Raw genomic sequence first — 20,257 nt, 5'->3', positions numbered from 1 at the left:
GTAGTTTCGGTTGACCAATGCGTGTCCAATGGTCATGCGTCAAGATATTGTAGTCGGCACCTTCATCAATCAAGGCTTCGAAAGAATACACTGCTCCTGCTCTGCGATTGTGATTCATAGGTATGTCGGTGCCACTGCTTCTTCATCCTGATCTGTAAGGTCAGTTACAGTAGCCATGCGGACGTTCAGTGGGGGTTCTAGCATGGGTGGCTCATGTAATGGATGTGAAGGAGGATAGTACTTCTTAATGCGGTTGCTGTTAAAAAAGCCTATTCCTTCACCGTCAAGTGTCTCCAACTCGACATTCCCGGTCCTACCGATCATGCGTACTTTGAAAGGCCCTAGTCCCCGAAACTTCATCTTCTGTTTATGTCCTTTTACCGAGTATAGCAGAACAAAGTCCCCTTGTTCGAAGTCTCACTGCTTGACATGCTTGTCAAACCACATCTTTCGTCGACCCTTTTCGCAAATCAAAGAGTGAGTGGCGAGGAGTCGGGTCTCCGTTAAGCGCTCTAGTTCCACCAAGTGGTTGGTCCAAGCCTCTCTTCCCTCCCAACGCTCCTGGACTGCTAGCCTCAAACTAGGGATGAAGAATTATAAGGGCAAAATGGCTTTAGTTCCGTACGTTAGCCTAAAGGGTGTTTGTCCTACAGCCGTTTTATAAACTGTGCGATAGGCCCACAAGGCTGCCATTAGCTTGTTGTCCCAGTCACTTCTTGAAGTGGACACGACTTTTGTAAGCACGTTGACTAAGATTTTATTTGTGGATTCGGCTTGGCCATTAGCCTGAGGGTAATAGGGAGAGGACTTCCGATGAATTATTAGGAAGGTAGAGAGCAAGTGGGCAATCACTTCATTAATGAAGTGTGTGCCTTGGTCGCTTACAAGTTCGATTGGACAGTCAAACCGTGAAATGACCTGCTCCCCCAAGAACTTGGCGGTGGTCCTAGCATCATTCTTCCTTGTGGCTCGTGGCTCTGCCCATTTCGTTAGATAGTCGGTCACCACTATGATGTATTGAGCTTGAGAATATTGTGTTGCAGGACTGATAGGTCCAATAAAATCGATGCCCCATTTTTCAAAGGGTTGTTGGGCTATGACAGGGGTCAACTCCATCTTGTCCTTTCGCACGGGCACTTTGGTCCTTTGGCACTTATCGCAGTGCTTTACAAATTTAGCTGCATCGCGGAAGAGGGTGGGCCACCATAGCTGGGATTGTAGCACCTTTTGGGTTGTTGTGTCCCCGCTAAAGTATCCTCCAGCGATTCCACCATGTGCTTCGTTCAATGCGTCATGCATCTCGTGCTCACATACGCATCTGCGCAATAAATCATCTTGTCCCAACCTGTAGAGTTGGCCAGCTATCAGTTGGTATGGCTAAATTTTCAAGATAAGTCTTTTCAGCCTAGCCTTCTCAATGGGTCGCTCTGGTAGTCCATTTTCTAGCACTTGCACTATATCATTGGCCCAATACGGCGTCAGATCAGCTTTAAATAATTCTCGTTCACTAGACAGGTTAAAGAGATGGACATCCGGCAAATCGTCAGGCACGCCTTGCCCAGCGGCTTCTCCTGTGGTTATGCGGGACATGTGGTCAGCCATGTAGTGCTGCTTTCCTTTGCGTACAACCACAGAGAAGTCAAACTCCAGTAAGAGGAGTAACCATCAACCTATGTGCCCTGTAGCGCAAGGCTTGTTCACAAGATACATCAAGGCTTGATGGTCAACAAAGAAGACAAAGGGAGTGGCCAACAAGTAATGCCTAAATTTCTTTACCGTAAATACCATGGCCAACCCCTCCCTTTCTGTCGTGGAATAGTTCATCTCGGTCTCTGTGAGCTGCCTGCTGGCAAAACTCATCGGGTAATACAAGTTATGCTCACCAGGCTGGCATAGCACGGCTCCAATAGTGAACTTAGAGGCGTCTATGTGCACATGAAACGTTACGTTCCAGTTTGGGGCTCGCAAGATTGGTGTAGTCGTAAGAGCCTTTTTCAACTCCTCATATGCGCGCTGGCATTCCTCCATCCACTCAAACACTATCAATAGCTTGTACAATGGTCTAGCTATTAGTGCGTAATTTAGCACAAATTGTTGATAGTATCCAGTGTGTCCAAGAAGCACTGAACTCCCTTGTAGTTATCGGGTGGCGGTAGGTCAACAATGACTCTGACTTTGGAAAAGTCAATAGCAATGCCATTCCTTGACACTACATGCCCTATGTTTTACCCAGAACTGGCACTTTAAGGGGTTCAATGAGAGGTGGTATAGTCTACACCTTTCAAAGACAGCTCTCAATTTCTCCAAGTGTTCGGCCCAACTAGAGTGTAAACATAGGTCGTCTACGAACACTTCCAGTTCGCGCCTAAGCATATCCTTAAAGATAGTGCACATTAGGCGTTGGAAAGTTGCAGGTGCGTTCATTAGCCCAAAAGGCATGACAATGTAGGCAAACACGCCCCATTCCGTGGCAAAGGCAGTCTTGTGCCTGTCGTCAGGGTGCACTTGCACTTGATTGTAGCCCGAGAAACCATCCAGAAAATTGTAGGCTTTCTTTCCTGCTACCCTCTCAAGCATGTGCTCGGTGTAAGGTAAAGGATAGTTATCCCTTTTCGTAGCAGCATTCACTTTTTTGTAGTTCACTCACACTCGAATTTTTCCATTTTTTTTCATGACAATCATGATAGGTGATACCCGGTCCGTGTGCTCAATCTCATATATGAAACCTACCCTCATGAGTTTATCGATCTCCTCTTTCACTACATGGGTATGCTTGGGATTCATGGGGTAAGGTCGTTGTTTCGTTGGCACTGCATCTGGGACCATTGGGATGTTATGAGTCACGACCCTAGGGTCGACTCCCTTAAGTTCCTAGGCAAATACGTCAATGTACTCTTGCAGGAGCGCAAAGAGTTTGGTCTCTTCATCCTCCACCAAGTCATCTGCAATGAACACCGGTCTTGGTTTTTCATCTTTCCCAGTCAAGTTAACCTCTTTGACTTTGGCAGGTCTCTCGATCGATTCACTAGTCTGACCTTGTCTTTTTGCACCTAACAGAATCACCACTCGGTCACCCTTTTTAAATTTTGTAAATCGTTTGGGCAGATCCTATGGTTTCCTCTGCTTTTCCGCTTCTGAGTCCCTCGCTTGCTTCATGGCCTCCTCTTTTAGCCTCCTGCGCCTCAGGTGGACCGGCAAGTCTCCCTTGGTGCGTTTGACCTTAGAAGTTTGCGGTATCTCGGGATCACTTTCAGTGCTAACTTCCGACTCTGAGTTAAACTCGCATTCCTCACTTGAGGAATGTGTTTCCCCAGGGGATCGTAGTTCCGTAGGTGCATCTGTCTTGAGCACTAGGATTACCCATGGTTGTGCTACTCTGGCTTGCTCGTAATCCACGACTCCTATGCGTTCTAGCCAGGATCTGTCACACTCCATTAGCATGACTTCTTTTTTGTTCCGACTGATCCCTTCTTTCCTAGGCCTCAAGTCTACCCTGATTTGTTCTATTGCTTTTCCCTCCGTGTCGTACTCTATTGTGTCTATCTCTTCTTCACTCTCTTCTCCCGTAGAGTGACAATCCTCATACTCCTCATCATCCGGGTCCTGTCCTTCTGACCGCTCGTCATCCCCTAAGCTTCCCTCTTCAATCTCCCTGTCGTTAGTAACTAAAGCCCAGTTATATAGCAAGTTCAAGTCGTGGACCTTGGTCCATTTCCATTCTGGTTTAGCTAAAAGGTCACGTAGATGTTTTAAGTTAGCAGCCAAATTGCCGTCCAATTTATTGGTCAATACTCTACGATTTCTTGAAGCTCTAATTTGTTGTTGGGGATGCGGGATGAGGCCGGTTTGCCCGGGTTGAGTGAGCTTCCTGCCATCATGCAAAGCGGCACTACTGGCTCCTCAAGTTGGCATGGTTGCGGCTTTAGTAGCCTGCTGATGTGGTCCTTCCTCGTCCGAGAATGGTAGGTCAATGATTGCCAAAACGTGTATCCAATCCCTCTCATCCTCAGGGCAAGGAATATATCTAGCGAGTGATCCATAGGGCTTGGTCGTTTGAGTATCGCCTTTTAGCATAGCTGAGATGGCAGCTAGGTCAACAGGTGTCATCGTCCCAAGTGTCCATCTCTACCCTCACTGCACTAGTTCTGTTCCCTAGGAAAATCAATCCATTGCCCCAGTCCTCTATGACTCGTGCATTCCTCATCCAAGGTCGGCCTAATAGTATGTCGTAATCCACTCCCTTCATGACAATGAAGTTTACCGAAAAGTGCACATCGGCAATCTTTATCGGCCAATTCTTTAAGACTCCAAATGGTCTTATCCTCATTCCATTTGCTAGCGGGACATTGAACCTAGCAGTCTCCACAGGAGGGTTTCCCCATGCCTCTAGGACTGCATGGTTTAGCACACTAACACCAGCACATGTGTCTACAATTCCTTTTCGAGTCATGTCTCCTAAGGCTAGGACGGGCAAAACTGTGTGCATTTCAATGCCTTCCCAAAAAGCATTGATGTGCAAAGACTTAGGATCTAAGTGTAGAGTTAGACTTGGGATCCGTGTAACTGCATCATGATCTTGCGGATCAGCACCCGCAAGTCCTGTGTGTCCCTCGATTGAGTCTTTTAACTCCTGCCACAAGGAGTGATTTTGCCTAAGCAGATCCTCCAAGCTTAGAGTTACTGGAGTGGACAGCAAGGTTGTGAGGAGGCTACTAGACCCTTGTCTTCCTCTGAGGCTAGCAGTTCTAGGCCATGCATTCTGTCTGCCCTAGTAAGTTTCCCCCCAGCCTTGCTGCTGAGTTGCTCCTAGTGGTGCAGGTATGCTCCTAGCCTGTGGTTTTGAGGGTGAGACTAGTGTGGTAACACTGGAGAAGTCGTCCACAGGATCTTCCAATATGGGTTCAGCATCCTCGAGGTGTTTTTGGGCATCCTTGACCCACTCCTTGACCTTGGCTATAGCCTCGAGTTGCCGTATGGGGTGGGGGATATTCCCCTACCTTGGCACTCCCTAGCTCTGCTGTCTTAGGAGCCAAGGTCTCTGCCTCTGCATTTGTGACCTTCTTTCCCGTTACCAGGGTAGTTGTTTCCTCGGTTTTAAGGGTTATCTTCGCATCGGTTCTCTTTTTCCGTCTCCTCTAGCTTTTCTTCCCCATTGATGTTGCATCAAGGTTACTTGGCCCTGGCAAGGAGATGCCTGCTTGTTTCGTTTGAACTCGCGTCATAGCATGTAGTGGGATGGGCGTATCCTCACTACCAAAAGTTTCCACTCCAAAGAGCCCCAAAGGCACCGATGGCATGTTGGCAGCGCTCGTTGATGGCTTCTGCCTAGGACAGTCAGGAAACAGATGTGTGATTCCACACTCTGTGCATCAAAGATCCGCTTTGTCTTTGTTAGCTTGTTCTCGCTCTGGGCAACGTGATGAAATGTGGCCTGGGTGGCCGCAAGTCCAGCATGTGACTGGATCCTGGCTGGGCCCTCCAAAGCCTCTGCCTCGTCCTCTTCCTAAAGCCATCACCGGCACTGGCCGATAGTCCATCAAGATTGGGTTGCCCTCCTCATCGTAGGATATGTACGGATTGACATATGTCTCTTCCTCATTAGGCTCCTCCACAAAGTGAACAGGAGCATTGCTAGGTGGGTGAGTCACAAAAGGCTCTGGTGGCTTGGGTATACCAGTTGGATTCATCTCCAGCCTAGGCACGATAGGTCTTGAGTCAGTTGGTGCTGGAAGAGCTAACTGTGCTCCCCTGCCAAAGAAATTAGGTGGCCTATTACCTAAGTATGGAGGGTTGTACTGCTGCGTGTATGGCAATCTCCTCGGCATTCTGCAATGTGCTACATCATGCCCGAATCTACCGCAATTTGAGCACGGTCGAGATCTAGGATCTTGGCACTCAATAGGGAGGTGATTGCCACCGTAGTACACATTGTACGTGCGATCTCACAGGCTTTCTAACGAGCTCTTGCAACCATGCAATCTCCATTCTCATCTCTGCAATCCCTTGGTCGTGGTCTACACTCTTTCCCTTATCCTGCACGCTAGCAGTTGCTTTTCCCCCCAAGGTGGTTGATCTCTCAGGGTCCCTCTGGCTTGCACTATCTCGGTTGGTAATCCTCATGCTACGTTCCCTGAGTTGATCATCTACGCGTATTGCCTCCTTGAAGACTCGAGCTAGCACGTCTCATTGTAAGGTGGAGTTACTGGCCAAAGCCTTGTAGAGCTCCTCACTCCGAATCCCGTTCATGAACACTGTAGACACTGCCCTCTTGGTAGGTCGCTCGTTGGCAGGGATTCTCTTGTAGAGGCTGCGCACCTAAGTGACGTAATGCCTAGTGTCCTCCTTCTCCCTTGACTGATATTCATCAATCTAAGAATGAGGTTATCTGAATACCCCGCCTCTGAAAACCTCTTGATGAAGAGGCCCTTAAGGCGAGCGAAGTTTGTACGTTCTGCGTCATCCAGACTAGAGTACTAGGTCCTCCCCTTGTCGCCTAAGCATATGCCGAAGGCTTGAGCTCGCTGTGTAGGGTCAGTAAGACTGTTCGCCTCACATACTTGCTTGAACTGCTCCATGAAGCTGTACGGGTCACTGCTAGGTTCGTATCGAGCTAGTTGTTTTGCTACTATGGGGATTCTAGCCTGCTCTTTAGCCCCTTGCATGACTCCCAATCCTGATAGTAGCGTGGTGGCTAGAGCAGTAGCACTCTGTTCCATGGATGTATTGTCCATGAGTCACTTTGCCACTAGTTCACTCAACGTCATGCCAGCCTCTGCTGCCCGTTCCCTCTCTACATTCGGTCCGGACTTGGCTGCCCCAGCTAGGTCTAGTACTCATCTAGCCTCGTACATATCCACGTCTTGCTGCAACCTTCTAGCCCTTTGCTCATGGTTGTAGGCAATTATGCCTTCCAGCGCTCTCTTGATAGCTCTTCTCTCTTCTTCCAGGTTAGCTACCACTTCCTCTACAGATCTACCTTAGACCACGGTCCTGGTGAGTAGATCGTAGTCGTGGACTAGTTCCTGGACCGAGGTTGGAAATTCTCCTAAGTCTAATTGGTCTTCCCCTTGTTCACCTCTTGATCCTGATATTGTTTCTGCTTCCAGCTCCACGAGGTTGTCAATGAATCCAATCAGCTTCGGAAGCTTCCACTCCTCTATCTTGTTGCTTCCCATGTCTTCATGTCTTCTCCAGGTACTCCTAGTAGGTCACTCAGGCACCTGTCTAAGTCCTAGGGTCTTCTCCTACTGGTGGGTTGCTTAATGTTATTAGATACCTGGTGTGTTCCTTGTTATTCGAAAGCAGCTGCGATCCTTACTCACACGTTGTGCTTAGTGCTTTCGTGGTGCTTGGTGCGAAAACATGCTTTTCTCTTTTCTTGCTGTGCAGATTTAGTGGAGCACAAGAGTGAAGTGCCGATGCAGAAAGCATTTAATGCAAACTCCACCTTGTTTCTACCCACGTTCCCAGCCTAATTTGAGTTCTCAACTCGGTTCCCGGCTATTCTACGGTCTTTTCGCACCCTAAGTTCGATTAGTCTCTGAGGTTCTAATGGTCAAACTGGGTCTTGGGGGTGTTCAAGGTTGCGTCCTGGGGTCAGGTCTGTGGCAAGGCCAGCAAAAGATCTTCACCTTTTTCTTCTGGCAAGATGGTCCAATTCTGGGAATCGGACAGAGCTAGTTCGACTTTGGAAGTCGGACGGTCTGATTCTTGCAATCGAACCGATCTGGTCCGACTCTAATAGTCGGATGGGGTTGGTCTGATTCTGGGACTCGTCCGACCCTGGTGATTCGATTCTGGGAATCGTCCGACCCTAGTGGTCTGATTTTGGGAATCAGACCAGGAGGGTGGTCCTACTTTCGAAGTGGTCTGAGTCCAGCTCTAATGGTCCGACTACGATGGTCCGATTCTAATGGGCAGTCCGAGTGCCACGTGGCACATCTAATCGGGTTTGTCCGATTCTTGAAATCGGACCGGTCTGGTCCGACTCTAATAGTCGGACGGGGTTGGTCCGATTCTGGGAATCGGACGGTCCGATCCCAGGACTTGGGTGGTCCAATTCTGGGAATCGGACCACTGCGAGTCGATCCGACTGCATCGGTGGCGGGTGCGATTCCGACGCATTTGAATCCTTCTTAATGCCTGCTACACTCAATCACCACATACTTCCCATATCTGATTAGAGCACTATTGGAAAACACTGAACTCACCTGGAGCAGCACGAATCGATGGCGCCTAGAATCGGGGTAGCGTTTCCTCGTCTTGTGAACCAGAAGTTATTTTCTCTCTCTCTCTCTCTCTCTCTCACACAAGGCTAACTAAAGAAATGAGGTTTGTCCCGGCCTCCCAAGCCTCTTAAGGTCCTTTTCCAGCACTGCAGAACCTTATAGCCAGTTCCCTGTCCCTGTTTCACCCAGAAACTTGAATCTAGTCCCCTGTTTTCCTGTTTCCAGCAGCAGCCAGAACCTCTGTTTTCTCTTTTCTTACCCTAATCTAACCTTAATCTAGTGTAGCCAATATGCAAAATAGAAATGCAGAATAGTAGTCCTAATCTAATGCTTCCAACAAACCCACATACTTACTTGTTTCATGGATTAAACCCTCCTAAATCTCCTAGTTATCTCAAGCACTGGTTCAGGCTGCAAACCCTACTTCCATGCTCGATCTGATGCGCGCGCCGCTGAAGGCTCGATTCCGTCGGTCTCGGCACTGGAATCAAAATGGAGGGGAGCTTCAAGCTCTTCCCCGAGACCTACGGACCACTTATTGCTCAAGTGTTTCAAACCGAGCGGCCATGGCTACCTCTCACATAGCTGATGCGCAATGCCTACTTTACGGGTGTAGTGAGCTTACCTTGATGCTCGATCGAGTACCCTTCTCTCTCTTGCATGCCGGTAGCTCCAGATCCTTGAGGCAAGCTCAAGCAACCTCAATCCCTCTCCCATGAGCTTCATCCTCCATAGCCACGCGTGAGACAAGAGAAGAGAGGAGAGGAGGAGAAGATGAAGAGAGAAGATGGAGAGCTTCTTCTCCAAGATCCCTCACTCTCACACAATCACTCCCTCACACTCTTCAATCCCTCTCTCAAGCACAAGCAAGAAGACAAGAAACAAGAGAAGAAGTAGAAGAAGCTTTGGCCACACACAAGAATGAGCTTCCCATTCACTTTTCAACTTTATATACATGCCCTATATTTCATGGGCAGTCATCCCCCTTTTTTACATGGCCGGCCATTAGCCTAGGCCCATTTTCTCATTTCCCACCGTTCTAGTCTATCATATCCCCAACTAATGCATACAATTTGCACAGGAGTGAGCCTGGTGCTCTCTTACAAGGTTTTGGAAGTGTTTTCGCACTTAATGGTGTGTTTTTTATTCTTTTACTCTCCTTGGGCAACTCTAAGACTTCTTGAGGATTGTGCCCGTGCATTTAATTTTTTCCAGGGTCTAGTTGCCAGTTAAGGTGCCTTTTCCTTTTTTTTATTTTTTCCATTTCTCGCTCCTCTGTGCTGCAAGTTAAGGCGCCTTTTCCTTTTTTTCTCTTTTTTCCATTTCCCACTCCTCTGTGCTGCAATAAACACTCACATAGATTACATGATTGAGATAGTGGCCAAGAAGGAGGCTTATAGCTTCCTCCACAACTCACGATGCAAGCTCAAGAATCCTCAAGCCTCCACCTCCAAGCTCCATCCTCCATAGTCGTGCATGAGATGAGAGAGGAGAAGAGAAGAAAAAGACAGGAATAATTAAATAACTTCATATCATGCTCTACTGATTGTAGAGCATTCACCACAATAGTTTTTGTTTGAATAGAAGTCTGCATCACCTATTGTTATACTTCTCTTGCTAACCCTATGCCTACACATGCTATTCTCACTGTTAGAAAAGATGTATTAGATGAATTGGTTGAAGGCATATAGGATATTTAGTTGAAGGTGTCAAAATTGAATTACAAAGGATAATAGGAAAGGGGACATGTAGGTAACCCCCTAAACTAGGGATAGATTCTCCGAATAAAATCAAATTTAGGTTTACCTAGATGATAGGCATAAGACTACCTTTGCCAATGAGTGGGGTGTCTTTGCTTACATTGTCATGCTATTTGGAAAGACTAATGCCCATGCCATCTTTCAACAATTGATGTATACTATCTTTAAATACATGTTATATAAGTGGCTAGAAGCTTTTGTGCATGATTTGTATGTTTATACAAGTTGGGAAGAGTACTTAACCAAGCTTTGTCTTGTCTTTAAACAATGCGGGCATTATCAATTATCCCTCAATCCATTGAAATGTCAATTTTAAATAAAGCATGGCATTATTATTGGACATGTTGGCATTGTGACTACCATAGCCAAGATTAATGTTGTTATAGAGTGTCCACCTCCCATCAATCTGAAGGGCATTCAATGCTTCCTTGGGCATATTAGCTAGTATTACTACTTGTTTTCAGCTATGGTACTATTTCCAAGCCACTATATAAAATTTTGGTTGTGTGGGAGTAGACTGTTGAATATCAAAAAGCCTATGAGGCCTTAAAGAAGACTCTCGAATTTGCACCCAATTTACAAGCCCTGAATTGGACAATCACATTCCATGTTCATATTGATGCATCCAAGATTGCCAAAAATCACCATTGGAGCTATCTTGTGCTAATCTAGCAAACATAGCATAGAGTTTCCAGTGAGCAACAAGCAACTCATTAAGATAGAGGCATTCCACTATCAAATGGGAAGATTTTGCAATGGTTTATGCAAGTAAGAAAATTTGACATTATTTTCTTGTTGCTCCCTTCACTTTCTTTGTTGATCATAAAGCTTTACTTTATCTTACGAACAAGCCATGCGCCATAGGTGAAAGGGAAGTGGAACCCAGGAGGAAGAAGGTTGGCAGTGAGAGCTATGGCGGATGGAGAGCAAGAGCCGAGAGAGAGAGAGAGAGAGAGAGAGAGAGAGAGAGAGAGAGAGAGAGAGAGAGAGAGAGAGAGAGAGAGAGAGAGAGAGAGAGAGAGAGAGAGAGAGAGAGAGAGACTCAAAAGTGGGAACTCCAACAACCACAATGTGTGGCCGGGCCTTCCTTTATTCAAACTGTCACTAAAAGAATAAAGAATAAGCGACTCTGACGGGCGCCCGCCACCTGCAGTGTGCAATGGCGAGTACTGTTAGTGTAGTAATACACGTGTGGCTAGGCGGAGGCGGCTTTACCCCCAACAGCCTCCCATTAAAAGGTGAATCTACCCTAGTGAGAGAAAAAAGAAAAGACAGTACAACACGTACACATGTACATCAAGATGAGGAAATATCCAATGGCCATCAATCTCCTAAGGAAGGCAAAGCGCTCGGTAGTGAGGCTTTTCGTGAGCAAGTCTGTAGGATTCTGCTCAGTCGGAATCTTGACAAGGTCAACAGACCTGTCCTCAATGACCTGGCGAATGAACTGATACCTCACCTCAATATGTTTCGTCTTTGTATGGAAGACCAGATTCTTGGCCAACTGAATGGCACTCATAGAATGCGAATGCAATGTAGGCATAGCATTTGTCATACCAAGGTCTGCAAATCAAACGGCCTAACCAGATAGCCTCCTTGCAAGCCTCTGTGGCTACAATATACTCGGCCTCTGTAGTAGAAAGGGCCGTACACTTCTGCACCCTGGATATCCAAGAGATAGCCCCTCCAGCATAAGTGAACACATAGCTAGAAGTGGATTTCCTACTATCTGCATGTCCTGCATAATTAAAGTTAGTGTACCCCACGACTCTTGTATCCTGGCTGCCATAACAAAGACACATATCTGCTATGCCCTTCAGATACCTCACGATACCCTTCACGACATCCCAATGTTTCTTGCTAGGTGTAGCCATATAACGTGCCACAACCCGAACTGCAAAAGCAATATCTGGACGAGTGGCTATCATGGCATACATAAGACTGCCCATGGCTTATGCATAGGGAATCTTGGCCATCTCGGCCCTCTGCTCATCTATTTGTGGACAATCGGCCTGTGAAATCTTCACATGAGAAGGTAATGGACAGCCAATAGGCTTAACATCTTACATGTGGAAGCGCTCAAGGACTTTATGAATGTACTCCTTCTGTGACAGATAGAGTAGTCCCTGAGACCTATCGCATATAATGTGCATACCAAGTATACGAGGGGCCTGTCCCAGATCTTTCATCTCAAAGCTATTCTTGAGCTGAGTCTTAAGAGCATCTAGCTCCTCATGAGCTATTCTTGCTAAAAGCATGTCATCCACATAGAGTACCAAAATCAGTAAAGAACCGTCACGGGCTTTCTTTGTGTATAAGCACAGATCCATAGCACTACGACTATAGCCATGTGATTGCATGAATGCATCAAACTTATGGTACCATTCCCTAGGTGCCTGCTTCAAGCCATATAGACTCTTCTTTAGCTTGCACACTAGGTGTTCCCTGCCAGGGTTTGCAAAGCCCTTAGGCTGCTCCATGTAAATCTCATCATGTAAGTCTCCATGTAAAAAAGCCGTCTTGGCATCCATCTGGTACAAGTCCAGTTCAAGCTATGCAACCAAGGCCAAGACTAAGCGTAGGATGGTCATCTTGACCACAGGAGAAAAGACTTCATCAAAGTCAACATCATGCTCCTGCTTAAAACCCTTAGCAACTAATTGAGCCTTGTATGCCAGCTTGGGGTGTCTAGGGGTACGTTTCAGCTTGTACATCCACTTGCATGGCAAAGCCTTCTTACCCTGAGGCAAGAAAACCAAATCCCCAAGTCTAATTCTTATACAATGAGTCAAGATCAGACTGCATAGCCCTCTCCCAAGAGTGACAATCACCCTTGTGCATAGCCTCATTATAAGTGAGAGGCTCTCTTGCATCTATAACTAGTACATAATCCATAGAGGGTGCAAAACGGTCAGGAGATCGTCTATCTCTAGTAGAATGCCTCATCCTATGCTCTGCTGCCTAACCGACATCCTGTCTAACATCAACATGTCTAGCATCTGGGCCAAGAGCATCAAGTGATGCTGCACGTAGCTGGTCGTGGAGTAGGCTAAACGGGAGCAGGTGGCTCCTCTTGAAAGATAACTATGAGTAACTCAACCACTTTCTCAAGCTGCATATGCATTTTGTCCTCATGAAAGATGACATCATGGTTGCGGATCACTTTTTGCACCTGCGGATCCCATATATGGTAACCCATCTCTTTTGCATCTCCATAGCCAATGAAAATGCATTTGACACTTTTAGGATCTAGCTTATTGCATTTGTCCTTGGGCACATGGCAGAATGCCTCATATCCAAAGATACACAAATGATCATAAGAGGGGGGTTTGCCTGCCCATATCTCTTATGCAACCTGAAAGTCAATGCCATTGCTAGGCGACTTGTTAATGAGATGCACTACAATAGTAACTGCCTCAGCCTAAAAGTGTTGTGGTAAGCTAGCCTGGTGAAGCATGCTATGGACCCTTTCCTAAATGGTCCTATTCATGCGTTCAGTCATACCATTGTGGGGAGGGGTGTAAGGGGCGATCAATTGAGGCTTAATACCTCGCTCATCACAAAACTACTCAAAAGCACGTGCTACATACTCACTCCCATTATCTGACCTTAGGCATTTTAGTCTTTTCCCAGACCGCTTCTCTGCCAATGCAAGACAATGCTGAAATGTATCTAAGACATCATATTTTCTCTTTATGGGATAAGCCCAAACCTTACGTGAGTAATCATCTATGAAAGTGACAAAGTACTTTGCCCCATTAAGTGACTGACAAGGCATGGATCCACATATATCTGAGTACACAAGAGCCAAGGGCTCACCCATGTGTTTCTTACCAGACTTTTTATGCATATTTCTAGTCTGCTTGCCATACAAACAATGATCACAAGAATCAAAATGTGAAGAGTCAAAAGGCGGAAGATACTGCAAAGCACATATCATTTTCATTCCTTTAAGAGACATATGCCCCAAACGAGCATGCCAAAGGAATACATGGGGAATAGAACCCACAGACAAAACATGATCCAATGTAGCTCCAGATACAAGTAAGGGATAGAGGCTGCCAGACTTGGCACCTCTTGCAATCACAAGCCTGCCACCCACCACGAGTAATTTTCCATGCAGAGTCTCCAAAAGACACAAAATACCTTGCATCATTAAGCTGTCCAGCTGACATAAGGCTACTAGTCAACGCAAGTACATGGTGTACATCATGCAAAACAAAAGAACTGCCAGAAGGAAACTGTAGCCTAACATCTCCAATGTCCACAATGTCAAGAGACCTATCATCACCAAGACACACAAAACCAGATATGGTACGATAGGTATGAAACCAATCTCTACAGGGTGTCACATGAAAGAATGCACCCGAATCCAAGAACCAGCACTGTGCATACATAAAATGTATCTCAAAAGCTTGTAAGGCATCGCATGAAGAGGCTGCAAGTATATAATCATCAGCTAAATCAGTGGCCTACATGACATTAACCTCTTCTATCTTCACAGTGGACTTTGCAAGTATAATATTGCGCCCAAAATTTTTCTTGCACTTTTTCTTTCCCCTTTTCCTTGCGCTTATCATTGTGCATTTTATGGCACTACGGCCTAATATGTCCTCCTTTCCCACAATAATGACAGGTAAGATTAGACTTTCATCCACGGGACTTACTGCGACCATGTGACTTGGACCTGGACTTCTGAGAGTCCCTGCCCTTATGATCATTATCATGCCTGCCATATCCTGCTTTTCCACAATAATGACAGGTAAGATTAGACTTTCGTCCACGGGACTTACTGCGACCATGTGACTTGGATCTGGACTTCTAAGAGTCCTTGCCCTTATGATCATTATCATGCCTGCCATGTCTGCCACCTCTAACGGCCAATGCATGTGAAGAGCGGGAAGCATCATTGTTTCTCCTATTGATTTCCTCAATCAATAAAGAACTCTCAACATGTTTGATTTTCAGCCCATCAAGCTTGTTCGTGCATATGGCAGTACTACGAAAGACATCCCATGACTCAGGCAAGGTGCCAAGCAAAAACAAGGGGTGCAAGTTGTCTTTGAACTCAATATCCTGTGACAATAGACTCTTCATGATAGCATGAAACTGATTGAAATGAGATGAAAGGGAGGTCCTCTCCTTCATGCGAAGGTCCATTAATTGCTTTAGCCAATACATCTGTGATGCAGGACTCTACTACATATAGAGCTCCCGAATCTTCTCCCATAAATCCCATGCACTCTGATTCTCATCTTCAACAACATTATGATGGACCTCTTCTGAGAGTGACAAAATAATGGTAGACTTGCATAGCTCATCAACTTCCATCTAAACATCATCATCCATATCCTTAGATTTAACACCCTAAACATCATCATCCATATCCTCAGATTTAACATCATCAACCTGCCATATTTGGGACTTCCAATACCTATAGTTGGTACCATCCAACTTGGAAATGTTAAAGAGAGCTGTGTCTTTCACATGACCAGTCATACTGCCCCAAATCAAAGCAAAAAGACAAAATTGTAGGTTGTTGTAATTAGCAAAAAATGCACTAAAACCACAGCTAAAACTAGCTGAAAGGGTGGATATCACCAAGACGAGCACTTGTTCCACCAAATATGACCAAGATAACATCAAATAGTAAGCATTACCCTCATAGAAGTACTCAAAATCTATAGATTTAAGCTTGCTATAATAAATGACAACAATATGTAAAACTGTCCCAAAATGAAGCAATCACTCAATATGTCACTGCAACTGCCAGGTAGAAAGATATATCCAACAGTGAGTGTCCACGGGCAAGAAGGTACCAAGAATTGTCAAAACAATCACCTGTCAGGCAAGAGACATCTCCCCCAATAGGCATATCAAATCAGCCCATTACATACTAACTACAGACATAAAGCTCTCAAGAGAGCAAATGCATATAATTGTCCCACAAGCTCAAGCTCAAGTGTAAATAAGACTGTGTATATCCGAATATACCAAGAGGCTCCCATGGAAGTAAAGTTAGATACAAAGAGAGCAAGCAATGCTCTAATGCATTGAATACATAGCATTAGACATGCCAAATCCCAGTAGGGTACATTCGGAGCATAAATCCCAAGCTATCTTAGACCCGTAAAACATAAGCCTGAAAGAATTCAAAGAGCATGTAACTCACAACCAAATGCAATGCCCAATAGATCCAAAATGCTCAAATACATCTGAAGATGAAGCTCCAAGTAATTGTCAAGCATGGGCAAACCAAGTGGCATCCATATCTGACCAAAGCATATGCAAGAAACCAAGTGGCATCTATATCTGACCAAAGCATAAATGTCAAGTAGTGACAATAAGCATAAACCAGTCCAAAGCATGCCAACTGAAGCCAAATGTCAGTGATGATGACCAAGGTGGAGCCTATTCCAAGTTGAAAAGCATTTTGGAACCAAGAATAAGCGTTTGACAACCTCCAAATTGTAACGTGTCCACCTGTTCGCTTACAAGACACGTCTTAGCAGCCCATCGGGAAGAGGGTCTAGAAAGCTTCGCCCGAAACTCCCATGGAATATTACGGGGTTTGCGATCTAGGTCTTTCCGAGTCTGCCACATAGCGGAAGTATTCTGGCCATTCCCACTTAGGACCGACCAGAGTCAGGGTTTTCTTAGTGGTCAAACTCCTAGAACGGCAGCTAGTGTCGAACCCCAGACGAACTACTTTACACAGAAATGTCAGGGCCGAAGCGGATTCATGCTGCACTTGGTTCAAGGAGAATGGGAAACGAGAGGGATGCAAAGCTCGACCTCTCTGCCCATAAGGCATAGTCCCATTCCGTTCCCCTAAAACAGCTTAAATCGGGGGTTCTAGTAACCTAAACTCTAGGTCAACATTCCTTGCTACTTCATTTCCTTCGAGAAAAGTTCCATGCTGTTGATTTTGTTTGAGAAAAGTTTGCGGCCAACCGGGACCACCCATCCATAGGAGGACCCATGACCACATCCACCGCACTTTCCTCAGGTTGTTTTAGTTGTCTAATTACCTACCACATTTAGTTGGATACGTATAAAATAGCTTCCTTGATTGGCCAATTAGACACCGGTTCCTTCATGTAATTTTAACACTTGACATAGAAAAACAATGTTAAACAAGTTCCTTTTCAACAGGTTATCTTATTTATCTTTGGAATACATCATATAGTCCAGCCCATAGGCTAATCCATAATCTGCTCGAAGGCAATCCATAATCCGCCTGAAGGCTATCCAGCAATCCGCCCGAAGGCAATCCATAATCTGTCCAAAGGCTATCCAGCAATCCATAGGGATTACTAATCGAAGATTCCGCCCGTAGACTAGTATGCGGGCCTCGAGATCCAATCTCGAGTTGCGTTGGCCTCTTATGCAGGGCCCGGAAGACAAGGGATTTACGGCCAGAGCCCCCCTGGCACCCAAGTGTCCTCCTGCTCCAAGTAGCGCCCAACGGAGAGACCTCTCGTGGCGGGTTCAGTCCACGTTTTCGGCGCGGCTAACAACCCCCTTGGTTAGGGTCAGGCAAACAGTCGGGGGTAATTGATGCTGCCTCTCCCTTCAGGCCTTCAACCTGAAGCATTAGTTATCTTTCCATCGTTAGTTCCTTGAGCAAACAATGCAAACAATGCTTCTAAATTGTTACAAGCACAATCAATCCAGTGGTCATTTATTTGGCCAACTGCTAAGGAGTGAATCCTTCTCTCTGAATGCATCTAGCATTCGATCCAGGATCAATTGCGACTTGGCAAGATCCCCAAGGGTTTGTTTGTTCACCCTTTTGTCCTTAGGTTAGGGCCATACCTTGTTAACCCAACTTAACCAACACCTTAGGTTTCATAAATTAATAGTAAATCCAGTCGACCATGTCGCTCTAACTTGATTGATCCTTTGCTTACCAAGCAAATACATAACTTCCCTTAATAGGAAACTCAACCCAAGAAAGGTGATGTAGCAGGATGACTACACATCCTCTTGCAAGTTAGACTTGCGCTAGAACCTGCCAACCTCATTCCAAGGAATGGCAAATCTATCTTGTGCTTAAACCACAAAGCCGTGCGATGTTGCAACTTGTTGCATAAGTGTTGCACCTAACTCATGGGATCATTTCACCCATTGAACGGCGTTTCTTGGTCAAGGAATTATGATTAGACAAGACGCAAGGTTTGGGGTGTCTTCTTACCAACCCAACCCTAATTGTACTAAGCCGACAATGTTCGGTCCTAGGGTTTCCAAACTCAATCCGAGTTTTAGCATTAGGTCGAATGATCCTTAGGGTAGAAACCCTAGATCGTTGTTTACATGAGTATCCAATTGACCCAAACATTCCGTGAATGTGGGTAGGACCTTTGGGTTTGAGGGTTTCGACTTGGCATCCAAGTACGATACTTGGCTGCATTTCTAACATGCCAAGCCCTAGCTAGTACTTGAGGGGTTTATCGTGTCGACTAGTTATGCCTATACGAATCACTAACGGGTTATAATATTACAAGTGTTCTAGCCAAATCAGTCTACTTGTCTTACGACAAGAACGATCCTTTCCTAGAGATGATAAACTTGATCTAAAGGTGAAAAATAGTTGCAACATGCGATTCATACTTTTAGGCAACTAAAAGATTTTGCAATAACTACTTCTTTCCTTGCTAAAGTCATGACGAATGTCAATTTGGAGATTATCTTGCATAGAACCTACAAGATTCACATCAAGGAACTATGCCAACAACCTCTCGTTTAATACAATGGGATTTCATGCTTTGATAAGCCGTGCAATCTTTTCTAAATGCAACTCAATGAAATAAAATTTACGCACGATGAATATGTAACATGCGACCCTTAGATACAACATCGTAAATGAAGTTCATGCAAGACTAAGGCTAGTGTTGACTTAATCCATTTCCAAGCATCTTTTTCATGCAACTTACAAGTCTGTGGTTCCATTCCCATACTATGCAATTGTCTAGGGTTTCATTCTCATGCCGTGCAACGGACGTTAACAACTCTTTCTAGGCGAGGCATAACAAGGAAGTTATTAACTAAACACAAAATACACTTGTTCTTTCATGGCCAATCAAGGATGCATTTGACAATTTCAATCTTTTAATACTAGGCAATATGTGTTTTAGACTTGTCACTTTGAAATGCATGGCAAGGCAACATGCTTCTAAACTCGTAAAATGGATAGGTAATTTACATTCATAACATTGAAAATGCAGATAACTCGATTTCATGTCATGCATTAATTCTAGTAAATCGTTCGAGTAGGCAATTTTTCCCAAATGCATTATAACTAGGCGAGGTGAATTAGGAACATGCATAAGTGCTTCCTTTCCATGAAAATTATCGTGCTTAACACATTTCATATACGTGGAATTAAAATCATGGAACCTGGGCTTGTGGATCCGTGGGGATGTCCACGTATAAGTTCGGGGAAGAACCTCACGCGGGTGCACCTTGCATCTTCTTGGGAGCCATCGTTGATGATTTGAACTTTGTGAATTACCCTCACTTCTACACGTTCTCCGAACAGCCTCAAGATTTGCCTTCTCCCTCGTACGTAGGAAATTCCTTCATCGAAACGCGGTTTAGAAAGCAACCCAGGAAGGCTTGTGGGAATGGGGCTTATGGGAAGGCTTGTGGGAATGGGGCTTATGGAAGCCCCACCTTAGAAGCTTCTCAAGAAAAGGCTTCTGTTTTAACTAGAAAAAAAACGTAGAGGCCAATGATGGGTGTGAAGTCGATGACGAAATGGGGGATTGCTGGTGACTTGGCGGCGAGAGTATGAGCAGCAGTCCGCACATGTAGGCGGTCTGTGGTGGAGCAGGGCGGTGGATTTCTGGTTGCTGTAGCAGCACGATGACAATTAGCACGGCAGCCTTTGTTTTTTAGTACCTCCCCCCCAAGGCTAAGGGGGGTTATATAGTGCTTAAAGGGGGGGGGGGGAGAGAGAGAGACTCCACACACGTGGAGCTCTCATGCTTCTCTCCTCTCCCCATGCACTCCACCTCTTCACCTCCTTCTCCCACTCCCTCCCCTCTAGCCATGCATTGGCTGGGGGAAGGGATAATAATAAAAACATTTGACTTAAATTTCATCATTATCCCAATTGCCCCTTCAAAAGGGGTGTTATTCTGCAGCTATGCGGTCTTGAACCCCTGGCCTTAATTGCTCAATGCGGAGGCCTCATTTTTGCGCATGCGGGGTATGGATTAAGCTACTGATAATTACGATGTGGGAGATAACCTTGCATAGGTTTTA

The sequence above is a fragment of the Lygodium microphyllum genome, chromosome 12, assembly GCF_053477565.2.
Source record: "Lygodium microphyllum isolate KBCC chromosome 12, Lygodium_microphyllum_v1.1.10, whole genome shotgun sequence".
Taxonomy (NCBI): domain Eukaryota; kingdom Viridiplantae; phylum Streptophyta; class Polypodiopsida; order Schizaeales; family Lygodiaceae; genus Lygodium; species Lygodium microphyllum.
The sequence above is the reverse complement of the archived record's forward strand: the minus strand, read 5'-3'. Positions refer to the sequence as shown.